Below are 20,631 nucleotides of genomic sequence, written 5' to 3' on the forward strand. Positions count from 1 at the left end.
ACAAACTATAAATGCTGAAGGGGTTTTAGAGAATTGTGTACCTTCTAGCTGCTGGTGGGATGTAAAGTGGAAACAGCACTAACGCAAACTGAATCGAGCTGCTTGAAAAGGTAAAAATTGAGCTACCAAATGATGGGGCAGGGCACCTTTTGGGCCTATAACCTAAGACCACCAAAATTGGAAAGACAGAGGCAGGCAAATATGCACTGCAACAATACTGAAATAGCCAAGATATGGAAGCAAAAAAAAGGTCCATAAACAGATGAATGGACAAAGAAGAAGTGGTATACGGACAGAATGGAATAGTAGCCTCGGGAGAAAAATGAACAATGCTGTTTTCAGGACTACAGTTGAGCCTAGAAAAAAATCATATAAGGTTAAGTAAGTCAAAAGGGTATGACAAATATTCTATGATATCATTTATACAAGTTTTCTTAAGATTGCTACCAATGAACATATTTCCACAGAAAAAGACACTCACAGACTTATCAAATAAACTAATGGTTAGCCAAAATGAAAGGTGGGGGGATGGGTAAGTTAGGACTATGGGGTTAACATACATATACTAATGTAAGTTAAATGTATATAAACATATAACATATAAACGATATGAATTATATAATCACCAATACCTTCAAAATATATATTCTGTGATCACATACATGGTAACAGGATCCGAAGATGAACAGACATATGTATGAATCATTGAACAGATTCTGTACAGCCAGACAATCAAAACACTCTAATCAAATTTACTCCGATAAAAAATACAAATTAAATTTAAAAAACAAACATAAGTAAGGAGACATAAACTTCTGGGGGCTTGTCCCAGCACATTGCACTCTAATTTAAAAGCTCGGAACACTACCTCCAGGAAGACTCTGTTGTCCTAGTAACAAGACTTGAGAACGTAATAATGCTGCCGCCTTGTGGCTGTCTCCAAAAACAGCACCTTTAAACCCAGTGCCAATGGTTGCTTATATAGTCACAAGGACTGCACGGTTGTAAATGACACAGGCACTCAAAAAATGCCCTGGGGTAGGGAATAGGCAAGAAAATTCAACACATAAGAAACTTTTCAAGAAATCAATAAGAGGAGGGAAGTTGTACTCACTCTTTTTAAAAAAAAGGAAAAGAAAAAATAGGACATGCCTAAAGCTCAGCATAAGGAATTATTAGCCACATGCGTATCCAACCTCCAAAAAGGTTTCAGCTCACACCAGTCATGACCATCAGCAAAAAGTCTACAAACTATAAATGCTGAAGGGGTTTTAGAGAAGTGTGTACCTTCTAGCTGCTGGTGGGATATAAAGTCGTAACAGCACTAATGCAAACTGAATCGAGCTGCTTGAAAACGTAAAAATTGAGCTACCATATGATGCGGCAGGGCACCTTTTGGGCCTATAACCTAAGACCACCAGAATCGGAAAGACAGAGGCAGGCAAATGTGCACTGCAACAATACTGAAATAGCAAAGACATGGAAGCAAAAAAAAGGTCCATAAACAGGTGAATGGACAAAGAAGAAGTGGTATATGGACAGAATGGAAGAGTAGCCTCGGGAAAAAAATGAACAATGCCGTTTTCAGGACTAGAGTTGAGCCTAGAAATAATCATATAAGGTTAAGTAAGTCAAAAGGGTATGACAAATATCCTATGATATCATTAATACATGTTATCCTAAGATTGCTACCAATGAACATATTTCCACAGAAAAAGACACTCACAGACTTATCAAAAAAACTAATGGTTAGCCAAAATGAAAGGTGGGAGGATGGGTAAATTAGGACAATGGGGTTAACATACATATACTAATGTATGTTAAATGTATATAAACATATCACATATAAACTATATGCATTATATCATCACCAATAGCTTCAAAAATATACATTCTGTAATCACGTACATGGTAGCAGGATCCGAAGATGAACAGACATATGTATGAATCATTGAGCAGATTCTGTACAGCCAGACAATCAAAACACTCTAAGCAAACTGACTCTGATAAGAAATAGAAATTAAATTTAAAAAGCAAACATAAGTTAGGAGACATAAACTTCTGGGGGCTTGTCCCAGCACATTCCACTCTAATTTACAACCTTGGAAAACTACCTCCAGGAAGACTCTGTTGCCCTAGTAACAAGAGTTGAGAACGTAATAATGCTGCCACCTTGTGGCTGTTTCCCACAACAGCAGCTTTAAACCCAGTGCCAAAGGTTGCTTAATAGTCACAAGGACTGCAGGGCTCTAAATGACACCGGCCCTCAAAGAATGCCCTGGAGTAGGGAATAGGCAAAAAAATTCAACACATGAGTAACTTTTCAAGAAGTCAATAAGAGGAGGGAAGTTGTACTCACTCTTTAAAAAAAAAAGGAAAAGAATAAAAAAGGACATGCCTAAAGCTCAGTATAAGGAATTATTAGCCACATGCAAATTCAAATTCAAAAAGGTTTCAGGTGACACCAGTCATGACCATCAGCAAAAAGTCTACAAACTATAAATGCTGAAGGGGTTTTAGAGAATTGTGTACCTTCTAGCTGCTGGTGGGACGTAAAGTGGAAACAGCACTAACGCAAACTGAATCGAGCTGCTTGAAAAGGTAAAAATTGAGCTACCAAATGATGGGGCAGGGCACATTTTGGGCCTATAACCTAAGACCACCAAAATTGGAAAGACAGAGGCAGGCAAATATGCACTGCAACAATACTGAAATAGCCAAGATATGGAAGCAAAAAAAAGGTCCATAAACAGATGAATGGACAAAGAAGAAGTGGTATATGGACAGAATGGAAGAGTAGCCTCGGGAAAAAAATGAACAATGCCGTTTTCAGGAGTAGAGTTGAGACTAGAAATAATCATATAAGGTTAAGTAAGACAAAAGGGTATTACAAATATCCTATGATATTATTAATACATGTTATCCTAAGATTGCTACCAATGAACATATTTCCACAGAAAAAGACACTCACAGACTTATCAAATAAACTAATGGTTAGCGAAAATGAAAGGTGGGAGGATGGGTAAATTAGGACTATGGGGTTAACATACATATACTAGTGTAAGTTAAATGTATATAAACATATAACATATAAATGATATGAATTATATATTCACCAATACCTTCAAAATATACATTCTGTAATCACATACATGGTAACAGGATCCGAAGATGAACAGACATATGTGTGAATCATTGAGCAGATTCTGTACAGCCAGACAATCAAAACACTCTAATCAAATTTACTCCGATAAGAAAGACAAATTAAATTTAAAAAACAAACATAAGTAAGGAGACATAAACTTCTGGGGGCTTGTCCCAGCACATTGCACTCTAATTTACAAGCTCGGAACACTACCTCCAGGAAGACTCTGTTGTCCTAGTAACAAGACTTGAGAACGTAATAATGCTGCCGCCTTGTGGCTGTCTCCCAAAACAGCAGCTTTAAACCCAATGACAATGGTTGCTTATATAGTCAAAAGGACTGCAGGGCTGTAAATGACACAGGCCCTCAAAAATTGCCCTGGGGTAGGGAATAGGCAAGAAAATCCAACACATGAGAAATTTTTCAAGAAGTCAATAAGAGGAGGGGAGTTGTACTCACTCTTTAAAAAAAAAAGGAAAAAAAAAGAAGGACATGCCTAAAGCTTAGTATAAGGAATTATTAGCCACATACAAATTCAAATTCAAAAACGTTTCAGCTCACACCAGTCATTACCATCAGCAAAATGTCTACAAACTATAAATGCTGAAGGGGTTTTAGAGATCTGTGTACCTTCTAGCTGCTGGTGGGATGTAAAGTGGAAACAGCACTAACGCAAACTGAATCGAGCTGCTTGAAAAGGTAAAAATTGAGCTACCAAATGATGCGGCAGGGCACCTTTTGGGCCTATAACCTAAGACCACCAAAATTGGAAAGACAGAGGCAGGCAAATATGCACTGCAACAATACTGAAATAGCCAAGATATGGAAGCAAAAAAAAGGTCCATAAACAGATGAATGGACAAAGAAGAAGTGGTATATGGACAGAATGGAATAGTAGCCTCGGGAGAAAAATGAACAATGCTGTTTTCAGGACTACAGTTGAGCCTAGAAAAAATCATATAAGGTTAAGTAAGTCAAAAGGGTATGACAAATATCCTATGATATCATTTATACAAGTTTTCTTAAGATTGCTACCAATGAACATATTTCCACAGAAAAAGACACTCACAGACTTATCAAATAAACTAATGGTTAGCCAAAATGAAAGGTGGGGGGATGGGTAAGTTAGGACTATGGGGTTAACATACATATACTAATGTAAGTTAAATGTATATAAACATATAACATATAAACGATATGAATTATATAATCACCAATACCTTCAAAATATATATTCTGTAATCATATACATGCTAACAGGTTCGAAGATGAACAGACATATGTATGAATCATTGAGCAGATTCTGTACAGCCAGAAAACCACAACACTCTAATCAAATTTACTCCGATAAGAAATAGAAATTAAATTTAAAAAAAAAACATAAGTTAGGAGACATAAACTTCTGGGGGCTTGTCCCAGCATATTGCACTCTAATTTACAAGCTCAGAACACTACCTCCAGGAAGACTCTGTTCTCCTAGTAACAAGACTTGAGAACGCAATAATGCTGCCGCCTTGTGGCTGCTTCCCACAACAGTAGCTTTAAACCCAGTGCCAATGGTTGCTTATATAGTCACAAGGACTGCAGGGCTGTAAAAGACACAAGCCCTCAAAATATGCCCTGGGGTAGGGAATTGGCAAGAACATTCAACACATGAGAAATTTCCAAGAAGTCAATAAGAGGAGGGAAGTTGTACTCACTCTTTAAAAAAAAAAGGAAAAGAAAAAAAGGACATGCCTAAAGCTCAGTATAAGGAATTATTAGCCACATGCAAATTCAAATTCAAAAAGGTTTCAGCTCACTCCAGTCATGACCATCAGCAAAAAGTCTACAAACAATAAATGCTGAAGGGGTTTTAGAGAAGTGTGTACCTTCTAGCTGCTGGTGGGATGTAAAGTGGTAACAGCAGTAACGCAAACTGAATCGAGCTGCTTGAAAAGGTAAACATTGAGCTACCATATGATGAGGCAGGGCACATTTTGGGCCTATAACCTAAGACAACTGGATTCGGAAAGACAGAGGCAGGCAAATGTGCACTGCAACAATATTGAAATAGCCAAGACATGGAAGCAAAAAAAAGGTCCATAAACAGATGAATGGACAAAGACGAAATGGTACACGTACCAAATGGAATAGAAGCCTCTGGAAAAAAATGAACAATGCCGTTTTCAGGACTAGAGTTGAGCCTAGAAATAATCATATAAGGTTAAGTAAGTCAAAAGGGTATGACAAATATCCTATGATATCATTAATACATGTTATCCTAAGATTGCTACCAATGAACATATTTCCACAGAAAAAGACACTCACAGACTTATCAAATAAACTAATGGTTAGCCAAAATGAAAGGTGGGAGTATGGGTAAATTAGGACAATGGGGTTAACATACATATACTAATGTATGTTAAATGTATATAAACATATAATATATAAACTATATAAATAATATAATCACCAATACCTTTAAAATATACATTCTGTAATCACATACATGCTAACAGGTTCCGAAGATGAACAGATATATGTATGAATCATTGAACAGATTCTGTAAAGCCAGACAATCAAAACACTCTAATCAAATTTACTCCGATAAAAAATACAAATTAAATTTAAAAAACAAACATAAGTAAGGAGACATAAACTTCTGGGGGCTTGTCCCAGCACATTGCACTCTAATTTAAAAGCTCGGAACACTACCTCCAGGAAGACTCTGTTGTCCTAGTAACAAGACTTGAGAACGTAATAATGCTGCCGCCTTGTGGCTGTCTCCAAAAACAGCACCTTTAAACCTAGTGCCAATGGTTGCTTATATAGTCACAAGGACTGCACGGTTGTAAATGACACAGGCACTCAAAAAATACCCTGGGGTAGGGAATAGGCAAGAAAATTCAACACATAAGAAACTTTTCAAGAAATCAATAAGAGGAGGGAAGTTGTACTCACTCATTTTAAAAAAAAGGAAAAGAAAAAATAGGACATGCCTAAAGCTCAGCATAAGGAATTATTAGCCACATGCGTATCCAACCTCCAAAAAGGTTTCAGCTTACACCAGTCATGACCATCAGCAAAAAGTCTACAAACTATAAATGCTGAAGGGGTTTTAGAGAAGTGTGTACCTTCTAGCTGCTGGTGGGATATAAAGTCGTAACAGCACTAATGCAACCTGAATCGAGCTGCTTGAAAACGTAAAAATTGAGCTACCATATGATGCGGCAGGGCACCTTTTGGGCCTATAACCTAAGACCACCAGAATCGGAAAGACAGAGGCAGGCAAATGTGCACTGCAACAATACTGAAATAGCAAAGACATGGAAGCAAAAAAAAGGTCCATAAACAGGTGAATGGACAAAGAAGAAGTGGTATATGGACAGAATGGAAGAGTAGCCTCGGGAAAAAAATGAACAATGCCGTTTTCAGGACTAGAGTTGAGACTAGAAATAATCATATAAGGTTAAGTAAGACAAAAGGGTATTACAAATATCCTATGATATTATTTATACAAGTTTTCCTAAGATTGCTACCAATGAACATATTTCCACAGAAAAAGACACTCACAGACTTATCAAATAAACTAATGGTTAGCCAAAATGAAAGGTGGGAGGATGGGTAAATTAGGACTATGGGGTTAACATACATATACTAATGTAAGTTAAATGTATATAAACATATAACATATAAATGATATGAATTATATATTCACCAATACCTTCAAAATATACATTCTGTAATCACATACATGGTAACAGGATCCGAAGATGAACAGACATATGTGTGAATCATTGAGCAGATTCTGTACAGCCAGACAATCAAAACACTCTAATCAAATTTACTCCGATAAGAAAGACAAATTAAATTTAAAAAACAAACATAAGTAAGGAGACATAAACTTCTGGGGGCTTGTCCCAGCACATTGCACTCTAATTTAAAAGCTCGGAACACTACCTCCAGGAAGACTCTGTTGTCCTAGTAACAAGACTTGAGAACGTAATAATGCTGCCGCCTTGTGGCTGTCTCCCAAAACAGCAGCTTTAAACCCATTGACAATGGTTGCTTATATAGTCACAAGGACTGCAGGGCTGTAAATGACACAGGCCCTCAAAAATTGCCCTGGGGTAGGGAATAGGCAAGAAAATCCAACACATGAGAAATTTTTCAAGAAGTCAATAAGAGGAGGGGAGTTGTACTCACTCTTTAAAAAAAAAAAAGGAAAAGAAAAAAAAGGACATGCCTAAAGCTTAGTATAAGGAATTATTAGCCACATACAAATTCAAATTCAAAAAGGTTTCAGCTCACACCAGTCATTACCATCAGCAAAATGTCTACAAAGTATAAATGCTGAAGGGGTTTTAGAGATCTGTGTACCTTCTAGCTGCTGGTGGGATGTAAAGTGGAAACAGCACTAACGCAAATTGAATCGAGCTGCTTGAAAAGGTAAAAATTGAGCTACCAAATGATGCGGCAGGGCACCTTTTGGGCCTATAACCTAAGACCACCAAAATTGGAAAGACAGAGGCAGGCAAATATGCACTGCAACAATACTGAAATAGCCAAGATATGGAAGCAAAAAAAAGGTCCATAAACAGATGAATGGACAAAGAAGAAGTGGTATACGGACAGAATGGAATAGTAGCCTCGGGAGAAAAATGAACAATGCTGTTTTCAGGACTACAGTTGAGCCTAGAAAAAATCATATAAGGTTAAGTAAGTCAAAAGGGTATGACAAATATCCTATGATATCATTTATACAAGTTTTCTTAAGATTGCTACCAATGAACATATTTCCACAGAAAAAGACACTCACAGACTTATCAAATAAACTAATGGCTAGCCAAAATGAAAGGTGGGAGGATGGGTAAATTAGGACAATGGGGTTAAAATACATATACTAATGTATGTTAAATGTATATAAACATATAACATATGAAATATATAAATAATATAATCACCAATACCTTTAAAATATACATTCTGTAATCACATACATGCTAACAGGTTCGAAGATGAACAGACATATGTATGAATCATTGAGCAGATTCTGTACAGCCAGAAAACCACAACACTCTAATCAAATTTACTCCGATAAGAAATAGAAATTAAATTTAAAAAACAAACATAAGTTAGGAGACATAAACTTCTGGGGGCTTGTCCCAGCACATTGCACTCTAATTTACAAGCTCGGAACACTACCTCCAGGAAGACTGTGTTGTCCTAGTAACAAGACTTGAGAACGTAATAATGCTGCCGCCTTGTGGCTGCTTCCCACAACAGTAGCTTTAAACCCAGTGCCAATGGTTGCTTATATAGTCACAAGGACTGCAGGGCTGTAAAAGACACAGGCCCTCAAAAAATGCCCTGGGGTATGGAATTGGCAAGAAAATTCAACACATGAGTAACTTTTCAAGAAGTCAATAAGAGGAGGGAAGTTGTACTCACTCTTTAAAAAAAAAGGAAAAGAAAAAAAAAGGACATGCCTAAAGCTCAGTATAAGGAATTATTAGCCACATGCAAATTCAAATTCAAAAAGGTTTCAGGTGACACCAGTCATGACCATCAGCAAAAAGTCTACAAACTATAAATGCTGAAGGGGTTTTAGAGAATTGTGTACATTCTAGCTGCTGGTGGGATGTAAAGTGGTAACAGCACTAACGCATACTGAATGGAGCTGCTTGAAAAGGTAAAAATTGAGTTACCATATGATGCGGCAGGGCACCTATTGGGCCTATAACCTAAGACCACCAAAATCGGAAATACAGAGGCAGGCAAATGTGCACTGCAACAATACTGAAATACCCAAGACATGGAAGCAAAAAATGGTCCATAAACAGGTGAATGGACAAAGAAGAAGTGGTATATGGACAGAATGGAAGAGTAGCCTCGGGAAAAAAATGAACAATGCCGTTTTCAGAACTACAGTTGAGACTAGAAATAGTCATATAAGGTTAAGTAAGTCAAAAGGGTGTGACAAATATCCTATGAAATCATTTATACATGTTTTCCTAAGATTACTACCAATGAACATATTTCCACAGAAAAAGACAGTCACAGACTTATCAAAAATACTAACGGTTAGCCAAAATGAAAGGTGGGAGGATGGGTAAATTAGGACTATGGGGTTAACATACATATACTAAAGTATGTTAAATGTATATAAACATATAACATATGAACTATATAAATTATATAATCACCAAACCTTTAAAATATACATTCTGTAATCACATACATAATAACAGGTTCCGAAGATGAACAGATATATGTATGAATCATTGAGCAGATTCTGTACAGCCAATCAAAACACTCTAATCAAATTTACTCCGATAAGAAATAGAAATTAAATTTAAAAAGCAAACATAAGTTAGGAGACATAAACTTCTGGGGGCTTGTCCCAGCACATTCCACTCTAATTTACAACCTTGGAAAACTACCTCCAGGAAGACTCTGTTGCCCTAGTAAGAAGAGGTGAGAACGTAATAATGCTGCCGCCTTGTGGCTGTTTCCCACAACAGCAGCTTTAAACCCAGTGCCAAAGGTTGCTTAATAGTCACAAGGACTGAAGGGCTCTAAATGACACCTGCCTTCAAAAAATGCCCTGGGGTAGGGAATAGGCAAAAAAATTCAACACATGAGAAACTTTTCAAGAAGTCAATAAGAGGAGGGAAGTTGTACTCACTCTTTAAAACAAAAGGAAAAGAAAAAAATGACATGCCTAAAGCTCAGTATAAGGAATTATTAGCCACATGCAAATTCAAATTCAAAAAGGTTTCAGGTAACACCAGTCATGACCATCATCAAAAAGTCTACAAACTATAAATGCTGAAGGGGTTTTAGAGGAATGTGTACCTTCTAGCTGCTGGTGGGATGTAAAGAAGTAATACCACTAATGCAAACTGAATGGAGCTGCTTGAAAAGGTAAAAATTGAGTTACCATACGATGCAGCAGGGCACCTTTTGGGCCTATAACCTAAGACCACCAAAATCGGAAAGACAGAGGCAGGCAATTGTGCACTGCAACAATACTGAAATAGCCAAGACATGGAAGCAAAAAAAGGTCCATAAACAGATGAATGGACAAAGACGAAATGGTATACGTACCAAATGGAATAGTAGCCTCTGGAAAAAAATGAACAATGCCGTTTTCAGGACTAGAGTTGAGCCTAGAAATAATCATATAAGGTTAAGTAAGTCAAAAGGGTATGACAAATATCCTATGATATCATTTATACATGTTATCCTAAGATTGCTACCAATGAACATATTTCCACAGAAAAAGACACTCACAGACTTATCAAATAAACTAATGGTTAGCCAAAATGAAAGGTGGGGGGATGGGTAAATTACGACTATGGGGTTAACATACATATACTAATATAAGTTAAATGTATATAAACATATAACATATAAATGATATGAATTATATAATCACCAATACCTTCAAAATATACATTCTGTAATCACATACATGGTAACAGGATCCGAAGACGAACAGACATATGTGTGAATCATTGAATAGATTCTGTACAGCCAGACAATCAAAACACTCTAATCAAATTTACTCCGATAAAAAATACAAATTAAATTTAAAAAACAAACATAAGTAAGGAGACATAAACTTCTGGGGGCTTGTCCCAGCACATTGCACTCTAATTTACAAGCTCGGAACACTACCTCCAGGAAGACTCTGTTGTCCTAGTAACAAGACTTGAGAACGTAATAATGCTGCCGCCTTGTGGCTGTCTCCCAAAACAGCAGCTTTAAACCCAGTGACAATGGTTGCTTATATAGTCCCAAGGACTGCAGGGCTGTAAATGACACAGGCCCTCAAAAATTGCCCTGGGGTAGGGACTAGGCAAGAAAATCCAACACATGAGAAATTTTTCAAGAAGTCAATAAGAGGAGGGGAGTTGTACTCACTCTTTAAAAAAAAAAAGGAAAAGAAAAAAAAGTACATGCCTAAAGCTTAGTATAAGGAATTATTAGCCACATACAAATTCAAATTCAAAAAGGTTTCAGCTCACACCAGTCATTACCATCAGCAAAATGTCTACAAACTATAAATGCTGAAGGGGTTTTAGAGATCTGTGTACCTTCTAGCTGCTGGTGGGTTGTAAAGTGGAAACAGCACTAACGCAAACTGAATCGAGCTGCTTGAAAAGGTAAAAATTGAGCTACCAAATGATGCGGCAGGGCACCTTTTGGGCCTATAACCTAAGACCACCAAAATTGGAAAGACAGAGGCAGGCAAATATGCACTGCAACAATACTGAAATAGCCAAGATATGGAAGCAAAAAAAAGGTCCATAAACAGATGAATGGACAAAGAAGAAGTGGTATACGGACAGAATGGAATAGTAGCCTCGGGAGAAAAATGAACAATGCTGTTTTCAGGACTACAGTTGAGCCTAGAAAAAATCATATAAGGTTAAGTAAGTCAAAAGGGTATGACAAATATCCTATGATATCATTTATACAAGTTTTCTTAAGATTGCTACCAATGAACATATTTCCACAGAAAAAGACACTCACAGACTTATCAAATAAACTAATGGTTAGCCAAAATGAAAGGTGGGGGGATGGGTAAGTTAGGACTATGGGGTTAACATACATATACTAATGTAAGTTAAATGTATATAAACATATAACATATAAACGATATGAATTATATAATCACCAATACATTCAAAATATATATTCTGTGATCACATACATGGTAACAGGATCCGAAGATGAACAGACATATGTATGAATCATTGAGCAGATTCTGTACAGCCAGACAATCAAAACACTCTAATCAAATTTACTCCGATAAGAAATAGAAATTAAATTTAAAAAAAAAACATAAGTTAGGAGACATAAACTTCTGGGGGCTTGTCCCAGCATATTGCACTCTAATTTACAAGCTCAGAACACTACCTCCAGGAAGACTGTGTTCTCCTAGTAACAAGACTTGAGAACGCAATAATGCTGCCGCCTTGTGGCTGCTTCCCACAACAGCACTTTAAACCCAGTGCCAATGATTGCTTATATAGTCACAAGGACTGCAGGGCTGTAAATGACACAAGCCCTCAAAATATGCCCTGGGGTAGGGAATTGGCAAGAACATTCAACACATGAGAAATTTCCAAGAAGTCAATAAGAGGAGGGAAGTTGTACTCACTCTTTAAAAAAAAAAGGAAAAGAAAAAAAGGACATGCCTAAAGCTCAGTATAAGGAATTATTAGCCACATGCAAATTCAAATTCAAAAAGGTTTCAGCTCACTCCAGTCATGACCATCAGCAAAAAGTCTACAAACAATAAATGCTGAAGGGGTTTTAGAGAAGTGTGTACCTTCTAGCTGCTGGTGGGATGTAAAGTGGTAACAGCAGTAACGCAAACTGAATCGAGCTGCTTGAAAAGGTAAAAATTGAGTTACCATATGGTGCGGCAGGGCACCTTTTGGGCCTATAACCTAAGTCCACCAGATTCGGAAAGAGAGAGGCAGGCAAATGTGCATTGCAACAATATTGAAATAGCCAAGACATGGAAGCAAAAAAAAAGGTCCATAAACAGATGAATGGACAAAGACGAAGTGGGATACGTACCAAATGGAATAGTAGCCTCGGGAAAAAAATGAACAATGCCGTTTTCAGGACTACAGTTGAGCCTAGAAATAATCATATAAGGTTAAGTAAGTCAAAAGGGTATGACAAATATCCTATGACATCATTTATACATGTTATCCTAAGATTGCTACCAATGAACATATTTCCACAGAAAAAGACACTCACAGACTTATCAAATAAACTAATGGCTAGCCAAAATGAAAGGTGGGAGGATGGGTAAATTAGGACTATGGGGTTAACATACATATACTAATGTATGTTAAATGTATATAAACATATAACATATGAACTATATAAATTATATAATCACCAATACCTTTAAAATATACATTCTGTAATCACATACATGCTAACAGGTTCGAAGATGAACAGACATATGTATGAATCATTGAGCAGATTCTGTACAGCCAGAAAACCACAACACTCTAATCAAATTTACTCCGATAAGAAATAGAAATTAAATTTAAAAAACAAACATGAGTTAGGAGACATAAACTTCTGGGGGCTTGTCCCAGGACATTGCACTCTAATTTACAGGCTCGGAACACTACCTCCAGGAAGACTGTGTTGTCCTAGTAACAAGGCTTGAGAACGTAATAATGCTGCCGCCTTGTGGCTGCTTCCCACAACAGTAGCTTTAAACCCAGTGCCAATGGTTGCTTATATAGTCACAAGGACTGCAGGGCTGTAAAAGACACAGGCCCTCAAAAAATGCCCTGGGGTAGGGAATTGGCAAGAAAATTCAACACATGAGAAATTTTCAAGAAGTCAATAAGAGTACGGAAGTTGTACTCACTCTTTAAAAAAAAAGGAAAAGAAAAAAAGGACATGCCTAAAGCTCAGCATAAGGAATTATTAGCCACATGCGTATCCAACCTCCAAAAAGGTTTCAGCTCACACCAGTCATGACCATCAGCAAAAAGTCTACAAACTATAAATGCTGAAGGGGTTTTAGAGAACTGTGTACCTTCTAGCTGCTGTTTGGATGTAAAGTGGTAACAGCAGTAACGCAAACTGAATCGAGCTGCTTGAAAAGGTAAACATTGAGCTACCATATGATGTGGCAGGGCACCTTTTGGGCCTATAACCTAAGACCACCGGATTCGGAAAGACAGAGGCAGGCAAATGTGCACTGCAACAATATTGAAATAGCCAAGACATGGAAGCAAAAAAAAGGTCCATAAACAGATGAATGGACAAAGACGAAATGGTATACGTACCAAATGGAATAGTAGCCTCTGGAAAAAAATGAACAATGCCGTTTTCAGGACTAGAGTTGAGCCTAGAAATAATCATATAAGGTTAAGTAAGTCAAAAGGGTATGACAAATATCCTATGATATCATTTATACATGTTATCCTAAGATTGCTACCAATGAAAATATTTCCACAGAAAAAGACACTCACAGACTTATCAAATAAACTAATGGTTAGCCAAAATGAAAGGTGGGGGGATGGGTAAATTAGGACTATGGGGTTAACGTACATATACTAATATAAGTTAAATGTATATAAACATATAACATATAAATGATATGAATTATATAATCACCAATACCTTCAAAATATACATTCTGTAATCACATACATGCTAACAGGTTCCGAAGATGAACAGATATATGTATGAATCATTGAACAGATTCTGTACAGCCAGACAATCAAAACACTCTAATCAAATTTACTCCGATAAAAAATACAAATTAAATTTAAAAAACAAACATAAGTAAGGAGACATAAACTTCTGGGGGCTTGTCCCAGCACATTGCACTCTAATTTAAAAGCTCTGAACACTACCCCAAGGAAGACTCTGTTCTCCTAGTAACAAGACTTGAGAACGCAATAATGCTGCCGCCTTGTGGCTGCTTCCCACAACAGCACTTTAAACCCAGTGCCAATGATTGCTTATATAGTCCCAAGGACTGCAGGGCTGTAAATGACACAAGCCCTCAAAATATGCCCTGGGGTAGGGAATTGGCAAGAACATTCAACACATGAGAAATTTCCAAGAAGTCAATAAGAGGAGGGAAGTTGTACTCACTCTTTAAAAAAAAAAGGAAAAGAAAAAAAAGGACATGCCTAAAGCTTAGTATAAGGAATTATTAGCCACATACAAATTCAAATTCAAAAAGGTTTCAGCTCACACCAGTCATTACCATCAGGAAAATGTCTACAAACTATAAATGCTGAACGGGTTTTAGAGATCTGTGTACCTTCTAGCTGCTGGTGGGATGTAAAGTGGAAACAGCACTAACGCAAACTGAATCGAGCTGCTTGAAAAGGTAAAAATTGAGCTACCAAATGATGCGGCAGGGCACCTTTTGGGCCTATAACCTAAGACCACCAAAATTGGAAAGACAGAGGCAGGCAAATATGCACTGCAACAATACTGAAATAGCCAAGATATGGAAGCAAAAAAAAGGTCCATAAACAGATGAATGGACAAAGAAGAAGTGGTATACGGACAGAATGGAATAGTAGCCTCGGGAGAAAAATGAACAATGCTGTTTTCAGGACTACAGTTGAGCCTAGAAAAAATCATATAAGGTTAAGTAAGTCAAAAGGGTATGACAAATATCCTATGATATCATTTATACAAGTTTTCTTAAGATTGCTACCAATGAACATATTTCCACAGAAAAAGACACTCACAGACTTATCAAATAAACTAATGGTTAGCCAAAATGAAAGGTGGGGGGATGGGTAAATTAGGACTATGGGGTTAACATACATATACTAATGTAAGTTAAATGTATATAAACATATAACATATAAACGATATGAATTATATAATCACCAATACCTTCAAAATATATATTCTGTGATCACATACTTGATAACAGGTTCCGAAGATGAACAGATATATGTATGAATCATTGAGCAGATTCTGTACAGCCAATCAAAACACTCTAATCAAATTTACTCCGATAAGAAATAGAAATTAAATTTAAAAAGCAAACATAAGTTAGGAGACATAAACTTCTGGGGGCTTGTCCCAGCACATTCCACTCTAATTTACAACCTTGGAAAACTACCTCCAGGAAGACTCTGTTGCCCTAGTAACAAGAGTTGAGAACGTAATAATGCTGCCGCCTTGTGGCTGTTTCCCACAACAGCAGCTTTAAACCCAGTGCCAAAGGTTGCTTAATAGTCACAAGGACTGAAGGGCTCTAAATGACACCTGCCTTCAAAAAATGCCCTGGGGTAGGGAATAGGCAAAAAAATTCAACACATGAGAAACTTTTCAAGAAGTCAATAAGAGGAGGGAAGTTGTACTCACTCTTTAAAACAAAAGGAAAAGAAAAAAATGACATGCCTAAAGCTCAGTATAAGGAATTATTAGCCACATGCAAATTCAAATTCAAAAAGGTTTCAGGTAACACCACTCATGACCATCATCAAAAAGTCTACAAACTATAAATGCTGAAGGGGTTTTAGAGGAATGTGTACCTTCTAGCTGCTGGTGGGATGTAAAGAAGTAATACCACTAATGCAAACTGAATGGAGCTGCTTGAAAAGGTAAAAATTGAGTTACCATACGATGCAGCAGGGCACCTTTTGGGCCTATAACCTAAGACCACCAAAATCGGAAAGACAGAGGCAGGCAATTGTGCACTGCAACAATACTGAAATAGCCAAGACATGGAAGCAAAAAAAGGTCCATAAACAGATGAATGGACAAAGACGAAATGGTATACGTACCAAATGGAATAGTAGCCTCTGGAAAAAAATGAACAATGCCGTTTTCAGGACTAGAGTTGAGCCTAGAAATAATCATATAAGGTTAAGTAAGTCAAAAGGGTATGACAAATATCCTATGATATCATTTATACATGTTATCCTAAGATTGCTACCAATGAACATATTTCCACAGAAAAAGACACTCACAGACTTATCAAATAAACTAATGGTTAGCCAAAATGAAAGGTGGGGGGATGGGTAAATTAGGACTATGGGGTTAACATACATATACTAATATAAGTTAAATGTATATAAACATATAACATATAAATGATATGAATTATATAATCACCAATACCTTCAAAATATACATTCTGTAATCACATACATGGTAACAGGATCCGAAGACGAACAGACATATGTGTGAATCATTGAATAGATTCTGTACAGCCAGACAATCAAAACACTCTAATCAAATTTACTCCGATAAAAAATACAAATTAAATTTAAAAAACAAACATAAGTAAGGAGACATAAACTTCTGGGGGCTTGTCCCAGCACATTGCACTCTAATTTACAAGCTCGGAACACTACCTCCAGGAAGACTCTGTTGTCCTAGTAACAAGACTTGAGAACGTAATAATGCTGCCGCCTTGTGGCTGTCTCCCAAAACAGCAGCTTTAAACCCAGTGACAATGGTTGCTTATATAGTCCCAAGGACTGCAGGGCTGTAAATGACACAGGCCCTCAAAAATTGCCCTGGGGTAGGGACTAGGCAAGAAAATCCAACACATGAGAAATTTTTCAAGAAGTCAATAAGAGGAGGGGAGTTGTACTCACTCTTTAAAAAAAAAAGGAAAAGAAAAAAAAGTACATGCCTAAAGCTTAGTATAAGGAATTATTAGCCACATACAAATTCAAATTCAAAAAGGTTTCAGCTCACACCAGTCATTACCATCAGCAAAATGTCTACAAACTATAAATGCTGAAGGGGTTTTAGAGATCTGTGTACCTTCTAGCTGCTGGTGGGTTGTAAAGTGGAAACAGCACTAACGCAAACTGAATCGAGCTGCTTGAAAAGGTAAAAATTGAGCTACCAAATGATGCGGCAGGGCACCTTTTGGGCCTATAACCTAAGACCACCAAAATTGGAAAGACAGAGGCAGGCAAATATGCACTGCAACAATACTGAAATAGCCAAGATATGGAAGCAAAAAAAAGGTCCATAAACAGATGAATGGACAAAGAAGAAGTGGTATACGGACAGAATGGAATAGTAGCCTCGGGAGAAAAATGAACAATGCTGTTTTCAGGACTACAGTTGAGCCTAGAAAAAATCATATAAGGTTAAGTAAGTCAAAAGGGTATGACAAATATCCTATGATATCATTTATACAAGTTTTCTTAAGATTGCTACCAATGAACATATTTCCACAGAAAAAGACACTCACAGACTTATCAAATAAACTAATGGTTAGCCAAAATGAAAGGTGGGGGGATGGGTAAGTTAGGACTATGGGGTTAACATACATATACTAATGTAAGTTAAATGTATATAAACATATAACATATAAACGATATGAATTATATAATCACCAATACATTCAAAATATATATTCTGTGATCACATACATGGTAACAGGATCCGAAGATGAACAGACATATGTATGAATCATTGAGCAGATTCTGTACAGCCAGACAATCAAAACACTCTAATCAAATTTACTCCGATAAGAAATAGAAATTAAATTTAAAAAAAAAACATAAGTTAGGAGACATAAACTTCTGGGGGCTTGTCCCAGCATATTGCACTCTAATTTACAAGCTCAGAACACTACCTCCAGGAAGACTGTGTTCTCCTAGTAACAAGACTTGAGAACGCAATAATGCTGCCGCCTTGTGGCTGCTTCCCACAACAGCACTTTAAACCCAGTGCCAATGATTGCTTATATAGTCACAAGGACTGCAGGGCTGTAAATGACACAAGCCCTCAAAATATGCCCTGGGGTAGGGAATTGGCAAGAACATTCAACACATGAGAAATTTCCAAGAAGTCAATAAGAGGAGGGAAGTTGTACTCACTCTTTAAAAAAAAAAGGAAAAGAAAAAAAGGACATGCCTAAAGCTCAGTATAAGGAATTATTAGCCACATGCAAATTCAAATTCAAAAAGGTTTCAGCTCACTCCAGTCATGACCATCAGCAAAAAGTCTACAAACAATAAATGCTGAAGGGGTTTTAGAGAAGTGTGTACCTTCTAGCTGCTGGTGGGATGTAAAGTGGTAACAGCAGTAACGCAAACTGAATCGAGCTGCTTGAAAAGGTAAAAATTGAGTTACCATATGGTGCGGCAGGGCACCTTTTGGGCCTATAACCTAAGTCCACCAGATTCGGAAAGAGAGAGGCAGGCAAATGTGCATTGCAACAATATTGAAATAGCCAAGACATGGAAGCAAAAAAAAAGGTCCATAAACAGATGAATGGACAAAGACGAAGTGGGATACGTACCAAATGGAATAGTAGCCTCGGGAAAAAAATGAACAATGCCGTTTTCAGGACTACAGTTGAGCCTAGAAATAATCATATAAGGTTAAGTAAGTCAAAAGGGTATGACAAATATCCTATGACATCATTTATACATGTTATCCTAAGATTGCTACCAATGAACATATTTCCACAGAAAAAGACACTCACAGACTTATCAAATAAACTAATGGCTAGCCAAAATGAAAGGTGGGAGGATGGGTAAATTAGGACTATGGGGTTAACATACATATACTAATGTATGTTAAATGTATATAAACATATAACATATGAACTATATAAATTATATAATCACCAATACCTTTAAAATATACATTCTGTAATCACATACATGCTAACAGGTTCGAAGATGAACAGACATATGTATGAATCATTGAGCAGATTCTGTACAGCCAGAAAACCACAACACTCTAATCAAATTTACTCCGATAAGAAATAGAAATTAAATTTAAAAAACAAACATGAGTTAGGAGACATAAACTTCTGGGGGCTTGTCCCAGGACATTGCACTCTAATTTACAGGCTCGGAACACTACCTCCAGGAAGACTGTGTTGTCCTAGTAACAAGGCTTGAGAACGTAATAATGCTGCCGCCTTGTGGCTGCTTCCCACAACAGTAGCTTTAAACCCAGTGCCAATGGTTGCTTATATAGTCACAAGGACTGCAGGGCTGTAAAAGACACAGGCCCTCAAAAAATGCCCTGGGGTAGGGAATTGGCAAGAAAATTCAACACATGAGAAATTTTCAAGAAGTCAATAAGAGTACGGAAGTTGTACTCACTCTTTAAAAAAAAAGGAAAAGAAAAAAAGGACATGCCTAAAGCTCAGCATAAGGAATTATTAGCCACATGCGTATCCAACCTCCAAAAAGGTTTCAGCTCACACCAGTCATGACCATCAGCAAAAAGTCTACAAACTATAAATGCTGAAGGGGTTTTAGAGAACTGTGTACCTTCTAGCTGCTGTTTGGATGTAAAGTGGTAACAGCAGTAACGCAAACTGAATCGAGCTGCTTGAAAAGGTAAACATTGAGCTACCATATGATGTGGCAGGGCACCTTTTGGGCCTATAACCTAAGACCACCGGATTCGGAAAGACAGAGGCAGGCAAATGTGCACTGCAACAATATTGAAATAGCCAAGACATGGAAGCAAAAAAAAGGTCCATAAACAGATGAATGGACAAAGACGAAATGGTATACGTACCAAATGGAATAGTAGCCTCTGGAAAAAAATGAACAATGCCGTTTTCAGGACTAGAGTTGAGCCTAGAAATAATCATATAAGGTTAAGTAAGTCAAAAGGGTATGACAAATATCCTATGATATCATTTATACATGTTATCCTAAGATTGCTACCAATGAAAATATTTCCACAGAAAAAGACACTCACAGACTTATCAAATAAACTAATGGTTAGCCAAAATGAAAGGTGGGGGGATGGGTAAATTAGGACTATGGGGTTAACGTACATATACTAATATAAGTTAAATGTATATAAACATATAACATATAAATGATATGAATTATATAATCACCAATACCTTCAAAATATACATTCTGTAATCACATACATGCTAACAGGTTCCGAAGATGAACAGATATATGTATGAATCATTGAACAGATTCTGTACAGCCAGACAATCAAAACACTCTAATCAAATTTAC

The sequence above is a fragment of the Balaenoptera physalus genome (assembly GCF_965194825.1).
Source record: "Balaenoptera physalus genome assembly, contig: HAP1_SCAFFOLD_1238, whole genome shotgun sequence".
NCBI classification, from domain to species: Eukaryota; Metazoa; Chordata; class Mammalia; order Artiodactyla; family Balaenopteridae; genus Balaenoptera; species Balaenoptera physalus.